Raw genomic sequence first — 26208 nt, 5'->3', positions numbered from 1 at the left:
TCGCAGGCATGAGATCTCTTCCACCTCTGGAAATTGACTTTTGCTAGGCATACACCAGCTAGACGGGGTAAACGCTTGATGTCTGTCTGATATTGATTATTTACCGCCTCGCTGCAGTGCCTACATGGAAAGGGGGCAGCTGGTGATTTGGGCACTGGATCCAGCAGTTAACTATTGCAGATAGTCAGACTATCAATAGCCAGAATATCAATAATGAAGCTTGTAGAGAAGACAAAAAGAAACAAAAGGATATCGGGTGCCCAATCTGGTGTATTATCGTGCCCGAGACTGGAGATCATCTATAGTAGGCACTAAATATTCCTTTTTTCTAACCAATGACTACTGATTTATTAAGTATTCCAGATGCCTCCTACTACCACGTTGTCAGAATATCAATAATGTTACCGATATTCTACAATCGGCTCCTGTAACCTATACTTCACACTAAGCCTTTTTTACCTATGCCTAGAACTAGCCTCCCCACAACTTACACCTAACACTACCCCCCCCCCCACCTATGCCTAACCGTAAACTCTCCGCTCACCATGTGATGTTATGTCTACACTGCTCTGTTGGCCCTCTGCCTTTAACCCGGCCCACCATGTGACGTCTTGTCTGCACTGCTCTGTTGGCCCTCTGCCTTTAACCTGGCCTACCACGTAACATCTTGTCTGCACTGCTCTGTTGGCCCTCTGCCTCTCGCCTGGCCCACCATGTGACGTCATGCCTGCACCGCTCTGTTGGCCCTCTGCCTTTAACCCGGCCCACCATGTGACGTCTTGTCTGCACTGCTCTGTTGGCCCTCTGCCTCTCGCCCAGCCCACCACGTGACGTCATGCTTGCACCGCTCTGTTGGCCCTCTGCCACTTGCCTGGCCCACCATGTGACGTCATGCCTGCACCGCTCTGTTGGCCCTCTGCCTCTCGCCCGACGCACCACGTGACGTCATGCTTGCACCGCTCTGTTGGCCCTCTGCCTCTCGCCCGGCCCATTATGTGACGTCTTGTCTGCACCGCTCTGTTGGCCCTCTGCCTCTCGCCCGGCCCACCACGTGACGTCATGCTTGCACTGCTCTGTTGGCCCTCTGCCACTCGCCTGGCCCATCATGTGACGTCATGCCTGCACCGCTCTGTTGGCCCTCTGCCTCTCGCCCGGCCCACCATGTGACGTCTTGTCTACACCGCTCTGTTGGCCCTCTGCCTCTAGCCTGGCCCACCATGTGACGTCATGCCTGCACCGCTCTGTTGGCCCTCTGCCTCTCACCCAGCTCACCACGTGACGTCATGTCTGCACCGCTCTGTTGGCCCTCTGTTTCTCACCCGGCCCATCATGTGACGTCTTGTCTGCAACGCTCTGTTGGCCCTCTATCTCTCGCCCGGCCCACCACGTGACATCTTGTCTGCACTGCGCTGTTGGCCCTCTGCCTCTCGCACTGCCCACCACGTGACATCTTGTCTGCACTGCTCTGTTGGCCCTCAGCCTCTCACCCAGCTCACCATGTGACGTCATGCTTGCACCGCTCTGTTGGCCCTCTGCCACTCGCCTGGCCCACCATGTGACGTCATGTCTGCACCTCTCTGTTGGCCCTCTGCCTCTCGCACTGCCCACCACGTGACGTCATGTTTGCACCGCTCTGTTGGCCCTCTGCCTCTCACCCGGCCCATCATGTGACGTCATGTCTGCACCGCTTTGTTGGCCCTCTGTTCCTCACCCGGCCCATCACGTGATGTCTTGTCTGCACCGCTCTGTTGGCCCTCTGCCTCTCGCACTGCCCACCACGTGACATCTTGTCTGCACTGCTCTGTTGGCCCTCTGCCTCTCGCACTGCCCACCACGTGACGTCATGTCTGCACTGCTCTGTTGGCCCTCTGCCTCTCACCCGGCCCATCACCTGACGTCTTGTCTGCACCGCTCTGTTGACCCTCAGCCTCTCGCCCAGCCCACCACGTGACGTCATGTCTGCACCGCTCTGTTGGCCCTCTGCCTCTCGCCTGGCCCACCACGTGATATCATGCTTGCACCGCTCTCTTGGCCCTCTGCCTCTCGCCCGGCCCACCATGTGACGTCTTGTCTACACCGCTCTGTTGGCCCTCTGCCTCTAGCCTGGCCCACCATGTGACGTCATGCCTGCACCGCTCTGTTGGCCCTCTGCCTCTCACCCAGCTCACCACGTGACGTCATGTCTGCACCGCTCTGTTGGCCCTCTGTTTCTCACCCGGCCCATCATGTGACGTCTTGTCTGCAACGCTCTGTTGGCCCTCTATCTCTCGCCCGGCCCACCACGTGACATCTTGTCTGCACTGCGCTGTTGGCCCTCTGCCTCTCGCACTGCCCACCACGTGACATCTTGTCTGCACTGCTCTGTTGGCCCTCAGCCTCTCACCCAGCTCACCATGTGACGTCATGCTTGCACCGCTCTGTTGGCCCTCTGCCACTCGCCTGGCCCACCATGTGACGTCATGTCTGCACCTCTCTGTTGGCCCTCTGCCTCTCGCACTGCCCACCACGTGACGTCATGTTTGCACCGCTCTGTTGGCCCTCTGCCTCTCACCCGGCCCATCATGTGATGTCATGTCTGCACCGCTTTGTTGGCCCTCTGTTCCTCACCCGGCCCATCACGTGATGTCTTGTCTGCACCGCTCTGTTGGCCCTCTGCCTCTCGCACTGCCCACCACGTGACATCTTGTCTGCACTGCTCTGTTGGCCCTCTGCCTCTCGCACTGCCCACCACGTGACGTCATGTCTGCACTGCTCTGTTGGCCCTCTGCCTCTCACCCGGCCCATCACGTGACGTCATGTCTGCACCGCTCTGTTGACCCTCAGCCTCTCGCCTGGCCCACCACGTGATATCATGCTTGCACCGCTCTCTTGGCCCTCTGCCTCTCGCCCGGCCCACCATGTGACGTCTTGTCTGCACTGCTCTGTTGGCCCTCTGCCTCTCGCCCAGCCCACCACGTGACGTCATGCTTGCACCGCTCTGTTGGCCCTCTGCCACTTGCCTGGCCCACCATGTGACGTCATGCCTGCACCGCTCTGTTGGCCCTCTGCCTCTCGCCCGACCCACCACGTGACGTCATGCTTGCACCGCTCTGTTGGCCCTCTGCCTCTCGCCCGGCCCATTATGTGACATCTTGTCTGCACCGCTCTGTTGGCCCTCTGCCTCTCGCCCGGCCCACCACGTGACGTCATGCTTGCACTGCTCTGTTGGCCCTCTGCCACTCGCCTGGCCCATCATGTGACGTCATGCCTGCACCGCTCTGTGGGCCCTCCGCCTCTCGCCTGGCCCACCACGTGACGTCATGCTTGCACCGCTCTGTTGGCCCTCTGCCTCTCGCCCGGCCCACCTTGTGACGTCTTGTCTACACCGCTCTGTTGGCCCTCTGCCTCTAGCCTGGCCCACCATGTGACGTCATGCCTGCACCGCTCTGTTGGCCCTCTGCCTCTCACCCAGCTCACCACGTGACGTCATGTCTGCACCGCTCTGTTGGCCCTCTGTTTCTCACCCGGCTCATCATGTGACGTCTTGTCTGCATCGCTCTGTTGGCCCTCTATCTCTCGCCCGGCCCACCACGTGACATCTTGTCTGCACTGCTCTGTTGGCCCTCTGCCTCTCGCACTGCCCACCACGTGACATCTTGTCTGCACTGCTCTGTTGGCCCTCAGCCTCTCACCCAGCTCACCATGTGACGTCATGCTTGCACCGCTCTGTTGGCCCTCTGCCACTCGCCTGGCCCACCATGTGACGTCATGTCTGCACCTCTCTGTTGGCCCTCTGCCTCTCGCACTGCCCACCACGTGACGTCATGTTTGCACCTCTCTGTTGGCCCTCTGCCTCTCACCCGGCCCATCATGTGACGTCATGTCTGCACCGCTTTGTTGGCCCTCTGTTCCTCACCCGGCCCATCACGTGATGTCTTGTCTGCACCGCTCTGTTGGCCCTCTGCCTCTCGCACTGCCCACCACGTGATGTCATGTCTGCACTGCTCTGTTGGCCCTCTGCCTCTCACCCGGCCCATCACGTGACATCTTGTCTGCACTGCTCTGTTGGCCCTCTGCCTCTCGCACTGCCCACCACGTGACGTCATGTCTGCACTGCTCTGTTGGCCCTCTGCCTCTCACCCGGCCCATCACCTGACGTCTTGTCTGCACCGCTCTGTTGACCCTCAGCCTCTCGCCCAGCCCACCACGTGACGTCATGTCTGCACCGCTCTGTTGGCCCTCTGCCTCTCGCCTGGCCCACCACGTGATATCATGCTTGCACCGCTCTCTTGGCCCTCTGCCTCTCGCCCGGCCCACCATGCGACGTCTTGTCTGCACCGCTCTGTTGGCCCTCTGCCTCTCGTCTGGCCCACCATGTGACGTTATGCCTGCACCGCTCTGTTGGCCCTCTGCCTCTCGCACTGCCCACCACGTGACGTCATGTCTGCACCGCTCTGTTGGCCCTCTGCCTCTCACCTGGCCCATCACGTGACGTCTTGTCTGCACCGCTCTGTTGGCCCTCTGCCTCTCACCCGGCCCATCACGTGACGTCTTGTCTGCACCGCTCTGTTGGCCCTCTGCCTCTCCCACTGCCCACCACGCGACGTCATGTCTGCACCGCTCTGTTGGCCCTCTGCCTCTCACCCGGCCCACCACGTGACATCATGCTTGCACCGCTCTGTTGGCCCTCTGCCTCTCGCCTGGCCCACCATGTGACTTCATGCCTGCACTGCTCTGTTGGCCCTCTGCCTCTCACCCAGCTCACCATGTGACGTCATGCTTGCACTGCTCTGTTGGCCCTCTGCCACTCGCCTGGCCCACCATGTGACGTCATGCCTGCACCGCTCTGTTGGCCCTCTGCCTCTCGCACTGCCCACCACGTGACGTCATGTCTGCACCGCTCTGTTGGCCCTCTGCCTCTTGCCTGGCCCACTACGTGACGTCATGTCTGCACCGCTCTGTTGGCCCTCAGCCTCTCGCCCAGCCCACCACGTGACGTCATGTGTGCACCACTCTGTTGGCTCTCTGCCTCTCGCCTGACCCACCACGTGATGTCATGTCTGCACTGCCCTGTTAGCCCTCCGCCTCTCACCCGGCCCCCAAATGTGATGTCATGTCTGCACCACTTTGTTGGCCTTCTGCCTCCCTGCATTACAACAGAACGTGTCGTCAGCTGGGATCAGCTCCTTATTCCCGTCAGGCGACATCAATCTCACCTGTGTACGGGCCATTACTCTTTTTGCTCCTCAATATCAACATTTGTGTACATTTGCCTGCCCTCCTCCCACAGTTCACAGACACTCTCAATGAGATCCCTGCACAGGCAAGCTGTGTTTGGGAACAGGCATTTCTAAGCTATACAGATACAGGTTTCAGCAGCAGCCGCTTATCTTATCAGCTACCTCACACCAGCAACTGTCAGCTTCTTGCTCTGTTGCCAGCAATGGCAAGATTAAGAGCCATGGGACCGAGGTATAGTATATAACTTATACTACTTGTATTCCTATAAATAAGAGTATTTTAAAGCAGGGTCGTATAAATGTAAGTTTAGTAAATACATTACAATGGTTTTAAAAATGTAGATTATTGTAATTAAATACCACTGTAAGTAGTGTCGCAACGCAGCTAATCCAGGGTTCAACTACATAATAGCCAAACCTAAGGAGCCTCAAGCACTGCTTATTTACCCCATTGTCATTTCCACTGGTATCCAGAGTTCAGCTATATGATGAACTGGAAAAAGAAAATTGAATGTATTGCCATAACACCATAGATATTGTTAGGCACCACTTCCTGCCTGCTTGTGGCAACATGGACTTGGACTGTGCTGGACTTCTGATATTTCCTAGCAGATGGCTCTAGGGACTTCCACTGCCTGCCCAACAGGTGGCTCTATGCTGTTGTGGTATAATATTGCAGCAGATGTGAATTTCGGCTCTTCCTGTTCAGTAAGCTAGCACCTATTCAGTAAAGAGACCTTTGGCAGGATTCCCTAACTCTGCTACTGCCTACAGAGCGCACCCTAGGGGCTGCAGCTCTGGCGCTTTGAGTCCACCAGGAGAAAAGCGCGATATAAATGTTCTCTGTCTTATCTTGTCTATCTATAACCAATATTCACTTTTCATTGCCTATTATGACCTTAGTCACCGATCACTCCCGAATGCTGGCACTGGAACTACTGCCACATTACCTAAGATGATGGTGTAGTTGAAAGTTTATCCCAGTTCCCGAATCATCCCACTCCATATTCATCTACTATCAGCAGCTACTGGCTTTCATTGGCTAAATGTAATCCCCTTCCTGGTTCAGCATGGTGATGTTAGGATAATTTTTTTGCTCATAATTACATCAGTGACTACTGTGCAGTCAGTTGGGATGGCAATGCTCTGATTTACTGGTCATGATAATGAGTTAAACGAGGAAGTCATTACAGGAAATCAGAACATCACAAATCTATCAGCTGATCAAACTGATCACATGCTTCTCCATGAGTTCTCCTAAACATCACTATCCCTAGTGGTCAATTAACCCATAAATGGGGAGTTCCTTGTACAACAAAAGTAAAGAAAAGCCATCTGATCTGAAATAACTGGAGAGTGAAAAGAGGCTTACATCACCAGAGGCGTAACTAAAATGGATTGGACCCCTCCCTGCAAAGATCTGGGACATCTCTCAGTGCCAGTGTAGAAGCAATGAGTGTCGCAGCAAAAAAGAGTGCTGTCAAGAAAATGTGTGATTGCAGCCAAATGATGTATGAGAATCATGAGTGTTGCTAAAAATGTGTGGCAGCCCCCTTCCTGCAAGAAAGCTATGGACAAATACCCCTCTCCTAAGATACAAAACGAGACCTTAAAGTGTACCAGAGATCAAAAGAAGTAAAGATATGATACTTACTCGGTCTTCCTCCAGCCCCATAAGCTCGTCCCGTGCCGTCCTCCTGCGGTCTGCTGATCAGCCTCGCTATCAGCTCAGTCGCGTCCATTCTGGGTCTTCTGAGCATGTGTGGAAGATCCGCGCATGCGCAGAAGAACCAGACTGGACGCAACTGAGCTGTTACCAGGGCTACTCGCGGCTGAACAGCAGTCTGCGGGAGGACGCTGCGGGACTCAGATGAGCTTATGGGGCTGGAGGAAGCCCCGGGTAAGTATCAAATCTTTAGTTATTTTGATCTCTGGTACACTTTAACTGCTATACAAATGCCATATGAAACCTAATAAAATTGGTAGTCTATGCGCTGTTTCTACCATAGCCACTTCTAATATTTTCTGTCATATTTAAGAAGGCATAGCCCACAAAACAACTTAATTAGTCAACGTTTCCCACCAAACAACATAGTTAGACAATGTGCCCCTACCAAACAACATATTTGGGCAGCACAGCTCTGAAAACACGTAATTAGACATGTCCGATCAGACAACATGGTGAGGAAGAATATTCTCCCAAACATCATAATTAGACAGCATGTCCCACCAAACAACATAATTAGACAGCATGTCCCACCAAACAACATAATTAGACAGCATGTCACACCAAACAACATAATTAGGCCATATATCAGACCAAACAATATAGTTAGTCTTCATATTCTCTGTAAAAAAACACATAAGGAGGCGGTGTATACCCTGTATGGCAATGTGTTTCCTGCAGTATGTACATCAGCTAAGCTCAGTCATTCTCAATGGCATAAGCACCAGAAGGCAGTGGATCAAGTGGGAAGTACGAGGATTGGTACATTTAACTTTACTCCAGAAAAAATGTAAACAAACATTGTAAAACTGCTGACTATATACACAGATTAACAAGTAATAAAGACAACCATTGGGATTTATTTAAAACGCCACCAATAACAATATAATCTGCTGGGCAAACACTACGGCACATAGCAGCCATTTAGCCCTCTAGCGTCATACTCAGAGCGCCTACGGTGTATACCTATGGGCCGCTCGCAGGGCAGATTTTCTTGTGTTCATTTCCCTTTTCACGTTTGTGTTCTAGGATAAAAACTGCTTTTTTCCACACGTGGCAAGCATCTCAAAAACAATTGTATTTTAATGCTATCATTTAAAATGCACACAAAATGGAAAACTGCGCATTAAAACATGCATATGCATATACAATATACATGCGGTTTTCTATTGCGTTTTATGCAAATCACTATGAAGATACAGGAAGAACAGGAAGCGGAAATACATCAGAGAACAATAACCCCCCCCCCCCCCCCGCATATAAAGACGCATGAAAAACGTCTACAAAACTCATTACATTGTGTTACCATTGACTTTCATTATGTGCGTTTCTGATGCGTTTTTGAAAATGATGCAACAACAACATTTAAAAACGCATACAAAACGCATATGCGTTTTTTGATGCAACCTATTCACTACCATTGCAGGCAAAAACGCAGCATTTTCCGCTAAGCTGGCATTCCGGCTAAGTGTGTTTCTAGCCAAACCTCCTGTCTGCTCTAAAAGATAAGATAAGCAAATATGCAGTGTGTCTACTTCCTGCTTTCGTGGAAGCAGACATAGGGTTAACATCCTGTGCTTACAAATTAGCTGCTTTGACGAGGACTGCTGAGATTCCTGAGCTGGCAAAATTACAGACAGCCTAAACTCTCTAAATACATACAAGGGTGTTTTCCCTGTGTCCTGTGCAAGAGTTCAGGTCCTTTTTTAAGTGAAGTTTTTTTTACTTTTTTAAGTTACAGTTATGTACTGACAAGTGACAACTTGCTCTGCCTTCTGTTGTGGAGATATCTTAATGACAGGCTCTCTTTAGACAGACAGCACGTGCCTCCATTCACAACAACAGAGTCAGTGCAGCGCGCTCAGCGCTGTGCCAACTGGAGACAAAGGTGGCTCCCTTCACAAAGGAGTTCAGCTTCCAGGATATCATCCGGTATAACCACACATACAGGTCGCACAGGTTCTCTCACCTACAGCTCAGTGTCAGCAGTTACGTTTACACTGAAGATTTGAGGGTTTGTCACAATAATATTTACACCTGCCATTTTGTTGCCCTGGGCGAGATACCTACTCTCACCATCCCTCCCCTTCCCCAAAAACAATTACTGCTATGTACGCTCGTAAAAAATAATAATGTGCTTGTCCTTTCTAAATTACCATTTGTCATAAAACTAATGGGCAGGGATAGAAGGTTAAAGCGGACTTGAACTCCCAAATTCCTCTCCTTGCTCTAAAAGATAAGCAGCATCATAAAAACGCTTAAAGAAAAAATGTCTTTGTTACAGCTGATTAGAAATTCTGCAATAAATCTGCAGTGTGTCTACTTCCTGCTTTCATGGATGCAGACATATTGTTAACATCCTGTGTTTACCAATTAGCACTCTGCCGTGGCAGTCAGCTGACACAGTTGAGAGATCAAATTAAAACTTGTGCTTAGTCACAGATGAGGGGGGGATTAGACTGGCTAAACTCTTTACATACATACAGGGTGCATGTCTTTATGTTTCCTTCTGTCCTGTGCAAGAATTCAGGTCCACTTTAAAGCGGAATTGAAGATTGGGGAAAAAAAAAAAGTTTCACTTACCTGGGGCTTCTGCCTGCCCCCTGCAGCCGCCCTGTGCCTGCTAAGTTACCAAACGATCCTCCGTTCCCCTGCTGCGGCTCACTTTCACTTCTTGCAGTCTGTGTCCACTACGCCTGCGCGGCCCTGTCCGCATGCTTTCTCATTCCCGTTCCTGTTGCCGGGAGCATACTGTGCAGGTGCAGTAGAGATTTTCTCGTACTGTGTCTGCGCAAGATGCTCCTGGCCACGGGAAGGCGGACGAGGATATGCACAGCCAGGGCCTGTGGAGGCACAGTGGACGTCAACTTAGAAGTCGGTTTCCACGGCATGAAGAAAAGTGAGCTGCGGGGGACGGAAGTACGCTTGGAAATGGCGCGGACACAGGGCAGCTGCAGGGAGAAAGTAAAACTGTTTTTTTTTTTTTTTTTTTTTACAATCTTCAGTTCTGCTTAAGCAGGATTTATTCTAGGCTATTAAGCAAAAGTTTGCAAAACATTACGGCCGGCCCTTATTCAATTGACTTGTCTCCTAGGTGATATTTTCACACCTTATTAATAAAATGCCTTTCAAAGGATACCAGAGCTGAAGATAGTGGGAGAAACAGAGGGAGCAGGCAAGTATGGGAAGCTGTACTGCTGCCCACCATTACCCCCGTTCTTCTCTGACCCCCTCCTTTCCTACCTTAATGCCCCCCCCCCCCCCGTACCCTCTTCCAGGTCGGGCAGTAGTGCGCAGGTGCTGACGTGGCTGGGCGCATCCTACATCACGCATCCGCGGCCGGGAGTCCACTGCACAACTTAGATTGCAAAACGCGTTTTGCGGTCGCGGTTTTCAATTTTTGGTGTGAAAGAGAAAAAGTTGTGGGAAAAATTACATTTTTATGTTCTCCCCCACAAACATGGGGAAAACATACAAATGCCATGCAGATAGTGTATTGGCCTAGATTCGAATCTAGTGATACAAGTAGAGTTGCCGCGGTATGGTGGAATACCACGGTTTCATTGTGCATGGTAATCATACCATGCACAATCCCGGTTTACCAGTTTTGCGGGGCGAGAGCGGCGCATCGGCTGGGGGAGAATGGCGGCATCGACGGGAGAAGAACGGGTGCATCGATGGGGAGAGCAGGCAGAAACTACTCACCTTTCTGCGGCTACAATCTACTTCCTTCCAGGCGTTGTCGCGTTGGTAACAGCACCCCAGTGATGACGTAGCCGCAGGTCATAACAGGTGGGGAGGCGCTGTTATTAAATGGGAGAAACAAGATAGACGCTGCGTGTGGCTGGCTGATGGAAGGTGAGTAGGTTCTGCCTGTTTTTCCCTGCCGCTGCACTGTAGGCAACTATACTAGCTACCTACACTGGAGGCACCTATGCTTATACTGGGTTAACTATACCAGCTACCTACACTGAAGGCACCTATACCTATACTGGGGGCAACTATACTAACTACCTACACTGCAGGCACTTAAATGCTCTCAAAACCATGGAGATGATAATAGACTTTAGGAGATCTCCCCCCCCCCCCCCAGCACCTCCCCTCAACCATAAATGGATCCACAATAACCCAGGTAGAGTCATTCAAGTTTCTTGGGTCCACGATCTCACACAACCTAAAATGGGACAACAACACTGCCACTATTGTCAAGAAATCGCAACAGAGGATGTACCATCTACGGCAGCTGAAAAAGTTTGGCCTACCTCAAAATCTAATGGTGCAGTTCTACACTGCAATTATTGAATCCACCATAACATCATCTATGACTGTATGGTTCAGCTCCTGCTCAGCATTAGAAAAGGGGAGGCTGCAGCGCATCCTCCGAACAGCGGAAAGGATAATTGGCTGTAGCTTACCTTCCCTGCAGGATCTTTACACTAGCAGGTGCAGAAAGAGAGCAACCAAAATTGCCTCTGACCCCTCTCACCCAGCTCACTCCATCTTCCAGCGCATGCCTTCAGGAGTTAGATTCCAGTCAATCGCAACTAAAACCTCTAGACACAGGAACAGCTTTTTTCCTCAGGCGGTAGCCATACTTAATGCTGAACCACGTTAGAGCTGCTAGGACTTGATAGTAATCAGCACAGAACTGTAAATGAACCATTCTCACATTGCTTACTGCCACTATACTTGCATAATGTCCTTGACTTGTAATATACACACTGTCTGTCCTTGTATTGTTTTTGTTTGTGTTTGTTAAGCAACTGCCAAGACAAATTCCTTGTAGGTGCAAACTTACTTGGCAAAATAAAATTGATTCTGATTCTGATTTATACCTATAATGGAGGTAACTATACTAGCTACCTACACTGCAGGCACATATACCTATTCTGGGGGAACCTATAACTATACTAGGGGCAACTATACTGGCTACCTATACTGGAGGCACCTACCTTCCTAGCCTATCCTGGGGGAAACTATACTGGCTACCTATACTGGAGGCACCTACCTTCCTAGCCTATCCTGGGGGCAACTATACTGGCTACCAGTACTGGAGGCACATACCTTCCTAGCCTATCCTGGGGGCAACTATACTGGCTACCAGTACTGGAGGCACATACCTGACTAACCTATACTGGGGGCACCAATAGCCTAGTATACCCAATACCAGCTTCCACCACTTGGGTGAAGCTATGTAGCCCATTAGAATAATTTTATGATCATCAAGAATCTGAGTTTAGGTATTAACTCATTACTGAACTAGCTAGATGCCATAGCACATAGGTTCTCAACGTGTGGTACGCGTACCCCAGGGGGTACTTCTGAGGGTTCTAGGGGGTACTCGGGCTTGATTATACTTAACCAAAATTAACAAATTTAGAGTTTTAGAAAATGATAAATCTAATTTAAACAGCACCAAATGAGTATTTTAGCTAATTAAAAGCAATAGTTAATGCTTGGAAATGGTTTAGAACCAATTATAATGTACTACGATTAAATATATATTTGTCAAGGGGTACGTGTGATAATGTTTACTATGCTAGGGGGTACTTGGTGAGTACAGGGTTTTAAAAGGGGTACATACCAATAAAATGTTGAGAAACACTGCCATAGCTTACCGGGTACACATCTCCCATACATACCCCACAGTTCTACCCCACCCCTTTCAACATGACAGCCATAAGTGGGCGTGACTTATTCCTGCCATTTCCAGCATGTGGGGCAACTGCCTAGCTTGACTATTTCTACACATGCCCTATTTTGCAATTCTATATGGTTCCATTTCAAGGAAGTGAGATCATTGTGTACAATAATCATAAAGTTATCCTTATCACAGTAGACTTTCTCAAGAAAATTATTTTAAGCATGTTAAAGAGGAAATTTAGCAAAAAAAGGTAAAAAAATAATACATTGCAAAGTGAGAAGTTAAAAAATAGAAGAGAGATCAAGAAAAGATTGATACGGTATTTGTCATGTAATTTGTTCATGTTGTTTGCTCCACATAAGCCTGCACGTCATCATATTTACTAAGCTCCAACTGCCATTACTTATAACCCCCCCCCCCCCCCCCCAACATTGCAATAGGCTAACAGGTTGTTTTTTTGTTTATACAGTGGTTTGCAAAAGTATTCGGCCCCTTTGAAGTTTTCCAAATTTTGTCACATTACTGCCACAAACATGAATCAATTTTATTGGAATTCCACGTGAAAGACCAATACAAAGTGGTGTACACGTGAGAAGTGGAACGAAAATCATACGTGATTCCAAACATTTTTTACAAATCAATAACTGCAAAGTGGGGTGTGCATAATTATTCAGCCCCCTTTCGTCTGAGTGCAGTCAGTTGCCCATAGACATTGCCTGATGAGTGCTAATGACTAAATAGAGTGCACCTGTGTGTAATCTAATGTCAGTACAAATACAGCTGCTCTGTGAGGGCCTCAGAGGTTGTCTAAGAGAATATTGGGACTGGGAGCAACAACACCATGAAGTCCAAAGAACACACCAGACAGGTCAGGGATAAAGTTATTGAGAAATTGAAAGCAGGCTTAGGCTACAAAAAGATTTCCAAAGCCTTGAACATCCCACGGAGCACTGTTCAAACGATCATTCAGAAATGGAAGGAGTATGGCACAACTGTAAACCTACCAAGACAAGGCCATCCACCTAAACTCACAGGCCAAACAAGAGCGCAGATCAGAAATGCAGTCAAGAGGCCCATGGTGACTCTGGACGAGCTGCAGAGATCTACAGCTCAGGTGGGGGAATCTGTCCATAGGACAACTATTAGTCGTGCACTGCACAAAGTTGGCCTTTATGGAAGAGTGGCAAGAAGAAAGCCATTGTTAACGGAAAAGCAAGAAGTCCCATTTGCAGTTTGCCACAAGCCATGTGGGGGACACAGTAAACATGTGGAAGAAGGTGCTCTGGTCAGATGAGACCAAAATGGAACTTTTTGGCCAAAATGCAAAACGCGATGTGTGGTGGAAAACTAACACTATACACCACTCTAAACACACCATCCCCACTGTCAAATATGGTGGTGGCAGCATCATGCTCTGGGCGTGCTTCTCTTCAGCAGGGACAGGGAAGCTGGTCAGAGTTGATGGGAAGATGGATGGAGCCAAATACAGGGCAAACTTGGAAGAAAACCTCTTGGAGTCTGCAAAAGATTTGAGACTGGGGCAGGAGGTTTACCTTCCAGCAGCACAACAACCCTAAACATAAAGCCAGGGCAACAATGGAATGGTTTAAAACAAAATATATCCATGTGTTAGAATGGCCCAGTCAAAGTCCAGATCTAAATCCAATCGAGGATATGTGGCAAGATCATTGGAGAATTCTTGGAAAAATTGAGGGCAAAAGAAGATGAGGACGGCAGAGATTAAGACGGATAGACAGCCTATGTGAAGCTATGAACATGCCCATGCAACAGCTGAAAGAAGCTGTGATTGACAGAAAAATCTGGTGTGCAAAAGTACATATAGTCACAAAGAGTCAGTCAACTAAACCAATGAGGACATTTATAGTGTAAAATGTCCCTAACACTAACTCCTCCCTCCATGGCTACCTCTATCCTCTCTTCTCCCTCCGCCTAGCAGTAACCCCTCCATCACCCACTAAACTCCTATTTTGTTCCTCCTAACACCAACGGCGCATCATAGCCAATTGAATGCTGCTTACTCACCCTAAGGGTGTACCTAAGGGGGAGCAGCCTCTGTGACTGCAGGGAGGCCCAGAGCTGTGGGGGGGAGGGGGTGGAGGAGGCTACTAACCTTCCCTTTCTCCGCTACTCCAGATCACGTGTTTTTGTGGCTACACTTGTTATGGGTCTGAAGATCCTGATGGCCACACTTGTCTTATGACCCTTATATGATAAACCCAGATGGTCTGAGGGTCACCAAGGAGAAGTAGGGAAGGGTTGTGAACATTAAGGGGGCCCCCTTCAATATTTTGCTGGGTAGGGGGGGGGGGCATATTTGCCTCAATCTCTGGTGCTATCTGAAGTTTAGTGACCCCCGTCACAGCTCTCTACCATTATCTGAAATTCAGCAATGCAGTAGCCAAATTTCATACACTGATACACTGCTCAGGGCCGGTTCTGGACTTTTTGCTGCCTGAGGCCCGTGCCCCCCCCCACTCCTCCCCCGAATGATGATGGAATGTTCTCAGATGACAAGCTGCAGCTGAACACAATAGCACACTGGCTCGTTGTGAGTCTGTGACAAACAAACTGCTCACTCTCAGCCATTCCATTCCTCCTCAGGAAGGTACACACAGTACATAAATACTGCCCCTGAAATCTCTGCGCCTGAGGCAAATGTTTCACCCTACTTCATGAGAGAACAGGCCCTTGACACTGCTTAGTGACCCCCTCTGCTGTCCAGTGTTTGGATTGTTCGAACCTGGGGCCCAATTTAAAGCAGCCGGTAAGCTGAAGCTTGGCCATCCCTGCCCTCCTTGATTCCAAAATGACTCACTATGGACAGCTATAGCCATAAGTTTCATTGTGATGTGTAGTGGCACAGCATCTTCCGAATACCCCTTGCTCCATAATTACCCGCTTTGTCAGCGGCTGAACGTACTGTGATGTGAGCAGCAGACAAACATAGTCACCGGAAGATGGATCGGGGAGCCTACGGCAATGCAACCCAACATACGAGCCTTCTTCGACCCATCTTCCTACCGCAGGAAAACGCCACAGCACACTATGGGCGCAAACGAGAGTTCAACCGTGGGGGTCGTTGGGGATCTTAAAGATCCAATCCACCATGACAGCCATAATTGCTGCAAAACATTGTTTAATCACGCACATGTACACATGTCGCAAAATTGCTGAAACAATCTCTCGCAAAAAAAAATACACGCTGGTCATGGGAAAAACGCGTTATGGGTACGTGCCCTTACAGATGCCTACGCTGATCTTCTTCAGTGAAAAACATTCTTTCTAATAGTCATATTAAGAAACTGCCTGTAATCTTTCTCGCAGGCCTGTAGCTGATAGACAATTGCTGGCTTTGGTGTGAAGTTCAAGCTCGCAAAGAGCCTTTAAGGACATTAGTAAATATAGTCACATTATGTAAATTTTAGGCCTATTTACTTTTTAAATTCAAAGCAAATAGCTACATACATGTCTTTACATCAGTGTTCCAAGGGTCATATGCACATGTTCCTGGGGATTTGAAAGCCCCAATTCACATTTGTTTTAATCTAACCTACCGTAGCTATCTCTCACCTTTTACATAACCTCACAATACATACTCAGCCTCTTCAAAACTCCCTTCATTTATCATGGTGGGGATTCTCAACTCTGGGGGCAACATATGTAACCCTAAAATCTACAATCCTCCTGGGGCCACTTTGGATCTTATTATGTTATTGTAATGCCACCCCATCTCACAACTGCTGTAATGCATATCAGAAAAGGCAGTGGCGGAGCTAAGGAGCTGTGGGCCCCGGTGCAAGTTTTACGTGGGCCCCCCCAAGCACTGTATACATAACAATTGTTACGGCGCACCAAAACCTGCCAAGGATTTCCACAGTGTCAGAGGTGCAAGAAGGGGATGGGAAACAGTTTGTTAACGATTACTACTATTTAAAGCATCTACAGAAGTGATTAATACCAACACAGGGCCAATAGAGAGCTAATAATGTGCTTGAGGGAGGGCTCCTAGGGGCCCCTCTGACCCAAGGGCCCGATGCGGTCGCTACCTCTGCAACCTCTATTGCTACGCCACTGCACGGTGGCAATCCAACAATGTCATAATGCCACCCCCCCCCCCCCCCCCTACATGCACTGATAGAGATTGAGGATGCCCTCTCCATTTGGTATTGAAGAGAGGGAGGGGCTTACATTTTGTTATTGTTACAATTATTTTTGGCTCATGATATTACCCATAATATTGGTTTTAGCTCCAATGACTACCCTCTCCTATTCTAACACTAACCTCCCCCATCTAGGCCTAAGACTAACCTTAATCTACAAGCCTAACAGTAACCTTCCCCTCTCCATTCTTCACAATAACCTTCCCCCTTTCCACTTCTCACACTAACCTTCCCCCTCTCCACTTTTCACACTAACCTTCCCCTCTCCACTCCTCATACTAACCTTCCCCTCTCCACTCCTCACACTAACCTTCCCCTCACCATTCCTCACACTAACCTTCCCCCTTTCTACTCCTCACACTAACCTTCCCCCTCTCCACTCCTCACACTGGCCTTCCCCCTCTCCACTCCTCACACTAACCTTCCCCTCTCCACTCCTCACACTAACCTTCCCCTCTCCACTCCTCACACTAACCTTCCCCTCTCCACTCCTCACACTAACCTCCCCCCTCTTCACTCCTCACACTAACCTCCTCCCTCTCCACTCCTCACACTAACCTTCCCATCTCCACACCTCACATTAACCTTCCCATCTCCGCACCTCACACTAACCTTCCCATCTCCACACCTCACATTAAAGAGAATCTGTACTCTAAAATTTTTCCAGCAAAAAGCATACTATTCTATTCATTATGTTCTCCTGGGCCCCTTTGTGCTGTTTCTGCCACTCTCTGCTGCAAACCTGGCTTGTAATTGCCAGTTTTAGGCAGTGTTTACAAACAAACTAACCAGCTTGTGATAGGCTCACATAAGCAGAGTGTGTGAGTCATACAGAGCCTGCAGGGGGCCTGGAGGGTGTGTGTATAGCTTCTACCAATCACAAGCAGCCCTGCACATTCCACACATTCCAGCCTTAGCCCGACTGTGCCGACAGAAGAAAACAGATTAGATCATATAACAGAGATAACACAGCCACTGTGCAATTAGTAAAGGCTGCAGTAAGCCAGAGCACATTAGAACAGGCAAAGGAACTTATAGGATAGAAGAACTAAGGCTGAAAATTTTGTTACAGAGTCTCTTTAACCTTCCCCCTCTTCACTCCCCACACTAACCTTACTCTCCAAGCCTAACACTAACCTTCCCGTCTCCACACCTAACACTAACCTTCCCCCTCTTCACACCTAACACTAACCTTCCCCTCTCCACTCCTTACACTAACCTTCCCCTTCTTCACTCCTCACACTAACCTTCCCCCTCTCCACTCCTCACACTAACCTACCCCTGTCCACTCCTCACACTAACCTTCCCCCTCTCCACTCCTAACATTAACCTCCTCCCTCTCCACTTCTCACACTAACCTTCCCTCTTTTCACTCCTCACAATAACCTCCTTCCTCTCCACTCCTCACACTAACCTTCCCCTCTCCACTCCTCACACTAACCTTCCCCTCTCCACTCCTCACACTAACCTTCCCCTCTCCACTCCTCACACTAACCTTCCCCTCTCCACTCCTCACACTAACCTTCCCCTCTCCACTCCTCACACTAACCTTCCCCTCTCCACTCCTCACACTAACCTTCCCCTCTCCACTCCTCACACTAACCTTCCCCCTCTCCACTCCTCACACTAACCTTCCCCTCTCCACTCCTTACACTAACCTTCCCCTCTCCACTCCTCACACTAACCTTCCCCTCTCCACTCCTCACACTAACCTTCCCCTCTCCACTCCTCACACTAACATTCCCCCTTTTCACTCCTCACACTAACCTCCTTCCTCTCCACTCCTCACACTAACCTTCCCCTCTCCACTCCTTACACTAACCTTCCCCTCTCCACTCCTCACACTAACCTACCCCTGTCCACTCCTCACACTAACCTTCCCCCTCTCCACTCCTCACACTAACCTTCCCCTCTCCACTCCTTACACTAACCTTCCCCTCTCCACTCCTCACACTAACCTTCCCCCTCTCCACTCCTCACACTAACCTACCCCTGTCCACTCCTCACACTAACCTTCCCCCTCTCCACTCCTAACATTAACCTCCTCCCTCTCCACTTCTCACACTAACCTTCCCTCTTTTCACTCCTCACAATAACCTCCTTCCTCTCCACTCCTCACACTAACCTTCCCCTCTCCACTCCTCACACTAACCTTCCCCTCTCCACTCCTCACACTAACCTTCCCCTCTCCACTCCTCACACTAACCTTCCCCTCTCCACTCCTCACACTAACCTTCCCCTCTCCACTCCTCACACTAACCTTCCCCTCTCCACTCCTCACACTAACCTTCCCCCTCTCCACTCCTCACACTAACCTTCCCCTCTCCACTCCTTACACTAACCTTCCCCTCTCCACTCCTCACACTAACCTTCCCCTCTCCACTCCTCACACTAACCTTCCCCTCTCCACTCCTCACATTAACATTCCCCCTTTTCACTCCTCACACTAACCTCCTTCCTCTCCACTCCTCACACTAACCTTCCCCTCTCCACTCCTCACACTAACCTTCCCCACTCCACTCCTCACACTAACCTTCCCCCTCTCCACTCCTAACATTAACCTCCTCCCTTTCCACTTCTCACACTAACCTTCCCTCTTTTCACTTCTCACACTAACCTCCTTCCCCTCTCCACTCCTCACACTAACCTTCCCCTCTCCACTCCTCACACTAACCTTCCCCCTTTTCACTCCTGACACTAACCTCCTCCCTCTCCACTCCTCACACTAACCTCCTCCCTCTCTACTCCTCACATTAACCTTCCCCCTCTTCACTCCCCACACTAACCTCCCCCATCTCCACTCCTCACACTAACCTTCCCCCTCTCCACAACTAACACTAACCTTCCCCTCTACACTCTTCACATTAACCTTCCCCCTCTCCACTCCTCACACTAACCTCCTCCCTCTCCACTCCTCACACTAACCTTCCCCTCTCCACACCTAATACTAACCTTCCCATGTCCCCTCATAACTAACTGGTTTCTTACATCACCCCTCTTCCCAGTGGAGGGGCCTCCGGATACTCCAACTGAGGTTTATCTGGATGCTTAGAGATAGAGCACTGAAAAAATTAAGAACTCAACCCAGGTGTGCTGCCACGGAGGCACCAGAAATATATAACTCTAAAATTATACAACTTATTGAGGCAGCCACTGCATTTTTCCATTTTCAAGCTGCATAAATTCTACATAAAATTTACATCAACTTATCCTTATTAGTTTGTCATTGATCACCCTGATATACAGTATATAAACAGCACCAAAAAGTGGTTGGCATAGTATAAAAGTATCTTGACATTTAAAAAAAAATACCCTTACTGCTTGCTGTCTAAAGGAGGGTATCAGCTGGTCGTTTTATTAATTTTACTTCACTTTGTTTTTAATCAGCTGAATTAATGGGAGACAAATATATATATATATATATATATATATATATATATATATATATATATATAATTTTTTTTTATTTTTTTTTTTTACCGGACTTATCAAATTCCACTTTTTTTGTTTTTTTTTTTTTTTAACTGATCAAAATTACGATTAATTTCCCGCTGCTTTGCCATTTGATCAATATAATTCTTTCCTTTCTTATGAACTTTTACATCCATTTTTATTCAATAAATTCGGAGTTGGTTTTGTTTTTATTATCCTTTAAAAAAAAATCTAAATTATGATTAATTTCCCATTACTTCGAAACGTGATCAATATTTTTCTTTCTTTACTACATATGAAATTCTACATTTTTATTTTATAATAATATAATTTTATATATTATTAACATTTAAATTTAAGTCAAGCTACGTGACTATCATTTTGCAAAATAACCAAAAATATTTGTAATTTATTTTGTGCAAACAAGTTTCGTGGACAAACAAGAGCAATACAAATCAAAAACACACTAAATACTTTCATCCATCTTTGTAAACTGCAATAAAACAGCCCAACTGCCAAGACTTGGCCACTGCATGCAGTAATGATGATAATAACAGAAAAAAATAAAAATTTACACAATCATCCCCCCCCCCCCCCCCAAACAAAAACTCTCTGGCTGACAGAGTTAAAAAGTATGGTGAAAAAAATATTATGAATAATTATAAATAATAAATATACACTGCTATGTATGTCTTACTGATAAAAACTTTGAAAAAAAGATAAGATTGAAAAAAGAAAGTTATCATAATTAAAATTTGACAGTAAACTGCAAAAAATTGACAGTAAAGTGTAAGCTTTTTTTTACAAAAAAAAATGTGAGAGAAATGTTACACTGTCTCCTGATGTGGCAGTCTTTCTGGATATTCACCAGCAGAAAAGGACAAAATGTTTTAAGCATGGAAAAAAAATGGAAAAAAGTTTATTTCTGCAAGTTCTATAGCTTTGAGAATGGCTAATCATAGAGTAGCCCAATGTAATCTGGAGTCCCACAGGCACAGGCATGCTCTTTTGCCTGCTAGAACTTGTAGTTCCGCAGCAGCAGTCGCTTGTGCTGAGTGCTGAGAAACGTGCTGAGATCCGAGCAGAAGAGTCCAGAGCAAGCTGTCTGTGGGCATTTAGGTGCCACATGGTGCACTGACCACACAGAACAAAAAGACTTCTGCCTTTATATCTAATAGCACCTCCCAGCTAATCTTCACTCCTCTGTTTGCCAGGGACCCCATTTCCTATCACCTCCCCCCACCCCACTCCTATAGGTAGTGGGGAGGTGCCCCACTCGAAACTGAAGCTTGTAGCTGATGCAACAGAAGCATGGAGTTACACCAAGTGTGCTTCAGCCTCCTTCTGCAGCCTCCCCACCACAGCTCCCCCTGCCCCGCCTCATCCCCACCCCTCCTCACCCCAACACTCACCCCACACATCTCAGGGAAGGGGTGCTTCTTTCTGGGGGCTCGTTCCTTTAAGTTTTGGCAGCAGGGAACGAAGGGGGACAGAGAATCCAGACTGTCACTCGTGCACACACAATACAGAAAGGATCTTGGCCAATCACAGCCTCCTAAGCTAGAAAAGCCCGCCCCATGTCTCATTACAGCCACAGCAAACTTATACAGACAGAGACACTTACTCACAGCTTTTCTCGTTCCTAGTTCTGGTGCATGGTGGGTGGGGACAAGCGAATAAGGACACACTATACTCCTTTCCCCCATACACCCACTCTCGCTCACACTGTTCATTGATAGGTGACAGAATCCCCAACTGAACCAAAACTTTCTTGGAAAAATTTGGGATTTTGAAAAGCAACTCTTGTTGCCTGCGAAGCAAGACCACGTTGCTATCGAGCGGGATGAGATGACAGAAATCTGCAGAAATTTAAAGTGTTGGGGGTCATTACTGCTGGATTAATTATGTATTGGAACAGGTAATAATAGCAGTATTTGTATAGCGCCTTTCTCCTGTCGGACTCAAAGCGCTTGCGAGGCAGCCACTAGAGCGCACTCAGTAGGCAGTAGCAGTGTTAAGGAAACTTGCCCAAGAAACTCCTTACTGAATAGGTGCTGGCTTACTGAACAGGCAGAGCCAAGATTTGAACCCAGGTCTCCTGTGTCAGAGGCAGAGCTAGACTGTCTGTCTGTCTGTCTAGACTCCTCTGCATTTGGTCCGTAGTATCGCCAATACAGAGCCAATGCTTACAAACAACTTGACTTACAACAATTCGGAGATACAAAATTGTATTCATGTACAAAATGTTCAAAACTGTTTTTTTTATTACATATTCTTGGTGTGAAATGTTGCAGCATTGTATGAACTGTTATAAGTAGTTTAACCCCTTTTGGACTAAAGACGTCACGGTTACGTCCTCTCTGTGGTTGTCTGTGGCTGATTGGACATAACTGTCAAGTCCCGATGCAATCGTACGCACCCAAGAGGGAAGATTCAGCTGTCATATGACAGCTGACATCTCCCATCACTGATCAGGAGCCATGGCGATTGGCTCCTGATCACGTGATCACTACGATCGCCACGGATTGTAGTGATCACTGAAGCAGCGGCTGAAGAGGATCCACTCGCCTCTTCTGACGTTTCTCCGGTGATTGTCGTTCCCCATCCACTCTCCCCGGCATCCAGACTCGTTCTGCCTCTAGTGTCAGGTCCCGGCTTGATGATGTCATCAAGCTGGGACTTAGCGGCAGTGCAAGGCTGGATGGCAGTGAGAGAGGAAGCGGGGAGAGCTGCTCATCGCTGGTGCTGGGGAGGTGAGTAATGCAGGCTCGGGGCACCTATCTATATTGGGGACACCCATGCCTGACTATCTATATCGGGAATACCTATGTCTGCCTATATACACTGGGGACACCTAAACCAGGCAAACTGCTCTGGTCCTGAAGGGGTTTTTTAATGCCAGTCCCCAATTGGTTAAAGAGAATCAGTAAGAAAAATATGTGCCCCTATGGGATACTTAACTAGGGAGGGGGAAGCCTCTGCATCCTAATGAGGCTTGTCCTCCTCCGTTCCCAGCGCTGTCGGCCGTCAGGCGGAAATAGTCTAGCGCTATCAGATCCGCTCTACTGCGCAGGGGCAGAAAGCCCTTGCCTGCGCAGTAGAGCGGATCTGATTGGGCTCGGCTATTTTTGCCTGAGCGCAAAGCAAAGCCGCTACTGCGCCTGTGCGAGGCTCACACAGGATTGTTATGATCCTGGAGCTCAGCAGGCTTGTCGGCGGATTTTCGGTGGATGACAGCGCTGGTAAGGTAATTCCCCATACGAGCACTTTTCTTTCTTACAGATTCTCTTTAAACCACTTTAAAAGCATGTTGAAAATAATCAGAAAAAAAACATGTTTATACTATATGTCCAAATTCAGAGTTATCAGAAAGTAAATAATTTATCCACGTTTCACCATGTTCAACACAGGACTCAACTTACAAACAAATTCAACTTACAAACAAACTCCCGGAACAGAACCTGTTTGTAACCAGGGAAACGTCTGTATTAGTAAAGCCAGAAGACACAAGTCATCTGCACAGGATACCTAACCTGGCAGTTGTAATGCACAGGATGGACACAGCTGCGCGAGTCCATGCTATGTAAAGCACAAGCTGCTTTGCCGCAGTGAAGAAGAGGGGAAGGAGTGCGCACACACGTGGCGGTCATGTGCGGCGAATACGGGAGCGTGCAGCAGCTCGGTGGAGGGAGGGCTTTGATTCTTGGAAAGAATCGGTGGATTACTGGTAAAGAAGAGACTGAAGGTATCAGATGGATCTGAAATACATTTGTGGTGCTAAACATAGACATACATGACCTGATATGGAAAACTATTGCTTACTCCCTGATCAGAAATCAATTAATGGACAGGAGGAATGGTGATCTGAAATCGCTTGAGGAGTAGCAGTCGATTTACAACCTTGCACCACTCAATCTTAACCAAATTTCAGTAAAAAACGGATTATAAATCAACAGAACTCCTCAACCCGCTAGTTTAGTACTGCTCAATGCCCATGGCTGGGAATGTAATGTCAATTCTTTGCTACCCTCCCCTCCCCCACACATGGAGAAAAATTAAGGGCACAACTGATCAAGCCTTTGACTATAAACTCTCCATAATAAATCTGAATATTGTAGGGGTCAGTAGAATACTGGTAAATTGGAATCAAAGTGATTGATCCTGTGTGGCCACCTTAAATGTGAATTAAGGTGGCCACACACTATACAATTAAAAGATCCAATTTTACACCAAAGCAATAAATACCATCGGTTGCCCCGAAAACTCAAAAGCTTTTGTTTTTGAGAAAACATAAAAATTTCCTGTTTTTTTTGTTCGTTTGTTTGGGGTTTTTTTTTAGATTGTTGGAAAATTCAGACCAATTTTATCAAGAATTGTATGGTGTCTGATTGTGAAATTTTATTTAACATGTATGTAACTATTCAGTACATACCAAACTTTATTTATTCACCTTTTTCTCTTTGAGTTTACAACCTTTTATCCCGAAAATTGCGTCAATTTTGAAAATTGTGTGTGGTACTTCGAAGATTCTGATCAATCAGTAAATTACATAGTTATTTGGGTTGAAAAAACACATACATCCAGAGAATTCAACCAGAAAAACTGGTTGTAGTCATTACATTACATTGACTACTACAGTATAGTCAATTGGATCAGAATGCTCAAATCAAATGAAAATAAAAAAATTGTATGGTGTGTGGCCACCTTTAGTCTCTGATGAAGTCTTTGAATAGTAAATATCTCCTGCGTGAAAGTATGTTTTATGAATAGGGACAAATTTGCGACAGGTGTAATATATAGGGCTGCTGCCTTGTAATGCAGTTTGAATCCATGCCAGGACACTATATGCATGGGGTTTGTATGTTCTCCTCGGGTTTTTTTGTTTTGTCTTATCACTTTGATTTTTTCTCCACATCTCAACACATCTCTTCCCCATAAAATGACCCCCCCCCCCAAAAAAAAAAACATGGTCACCGGGACAAAAAAACATGGGCACAGGGTGACAAACAAGATCACAGGGCCAAAAAGGAGGACATGGGGGCAAACCAGGGCACAGGGGGACAAAAAGGAGGACACAGGGGGACAAACTAGGACACAGGAAGACAGAAAGGAGAACACAGGGAACAGACAGGAGGACAAAAAGAGGGCACTGGGGGACAAATGAGGACACGGGGACAAAAAGGGGCAAGGAGAAGGACATGAGGGGGACAATAAAGGCACAAAGAGGCATGGAGGAGTACACAAGGGGGACAGAGGCAGACAAATAGGGGACACAGGATGACACAAGGGGGGCAGAGGAGGACACAGGGGGACACAATAAGTAAAATAGGGACACAAGAAGTATAAGGGAGAGATCATCCACAAGATGCCCCTGCACCATTGACGCACGAAGTTTAGTATATTTTTTATTTCACTGATTTTTGTCCTGTAAACCTAGGTGTGTCTTATAGTCTGGAGTGTCTTATATTCCGTAAAATATGGTATATCATTGAAGGTAAGCCAACTCCTATCTTCCTTTTTAAACAGTTTTTAATTATTTTATATATATTTCTGGGCGCCTCGAGTTACCAGATACAAGGGAAGTGGCGTGATCACATGGGCTGGGCCAGGTGGCCCTCAGTCAATGTGAGCGAGTGATAGGGAACAGGGGTATAGGGACACATGGACAGCCAAATGAACTGGAATGAAGGCGATTCTGGCAGGTATGTGTTTTTAAATTAAAAGTTTGTTGTTTCCTTCCCAGCCCCCTTACAGAGTCAGTACCAATACTGTACTCCCATACATGCCATGTACACAGAGAATGTACAGTATAGATCCACAGTCAAAGTAAGTCTGTTTACCTTTCCTGCAAAACAAACTTTTCAGATCTGCTCAGCTGTTTAGGTCTCAAGACTTAAGTTACACTTTAACCACTTCAGATAAAGTTTTGCTTTCGATTAATAATATTTAATGCTGTAGGGTGTCAGTTTTTCCCGTGACCAATACCTAAACCATCATAACACTATG

General features: G+C 47.7%; 2 protein-coding genes across 17 annotated transcripts in view; one reads left to right on the top strand and one right to left on the bottom strand.

The window, feature by feature from the left end:
• Positions 1 to 26208, top strand: part of LOC137527742 (myosin-1B-like) — a 469182-nt gene that overhangs the window by 180146 nt on the left and 262828 nt on the right. The window contains exon 1 of one of the 14 annotated variants that reach the window (XM_068248593.1): positions 25678 to 25696. The exons of the other annotated variants lie outside the window; for them this stretch is intronic. The gene's annotated coding sequence lies outside the window, so the exon portion shown is untranslated. Of the gene's footprint in view, positions 1 to 25677; positions 25697 to 26208 lie in introns of those variants that run through there. 14 annotated transcript variants of the gene reach the window in all.
• Positions 1 to 26208, bottom strand: part of SLC38A5 (solute carrier family 38 member 5) — a 152845-nt gene that overhangs the window by 79431 nt on the left and 47206 nt on the right. The window contains exon 1 of one of the 3 annotated variants that reach the window (XM_068248599.1): positions 21615 to 21740. The exons of the other annotated variants lie outside the window; for them this stretch is intronic. The gene's annotated coding sequence lies outside the window, so the exon portion shown is untranslated. Of the gene's footprint in view, positions 1 to 21614; positions 21741 to 26208 lie in introns of those variants that run through there. 3 annotated transcript variants of the gene reach the window in all.

Source organism: Hyperolius riggenbachi, chromosome 8 (genome assembly GCF_040937935.1).
Source record: "Hyperolius riggenbachi isolate aHypRig1 chromosome 8, aHypRig1.pri, whole genome shotgun sequence".
Lineage (NCBI taxonomy): Eukaryota > Metazoa > Chordata > Amphibia > Anura > Hyperoliidae > Hyperolius > Hyperolius riggenbachi.
Note: the sequence above shows the minus strand (reverse complement) of the source record. Positions and strands in the feature narration are given on the sequence as shown.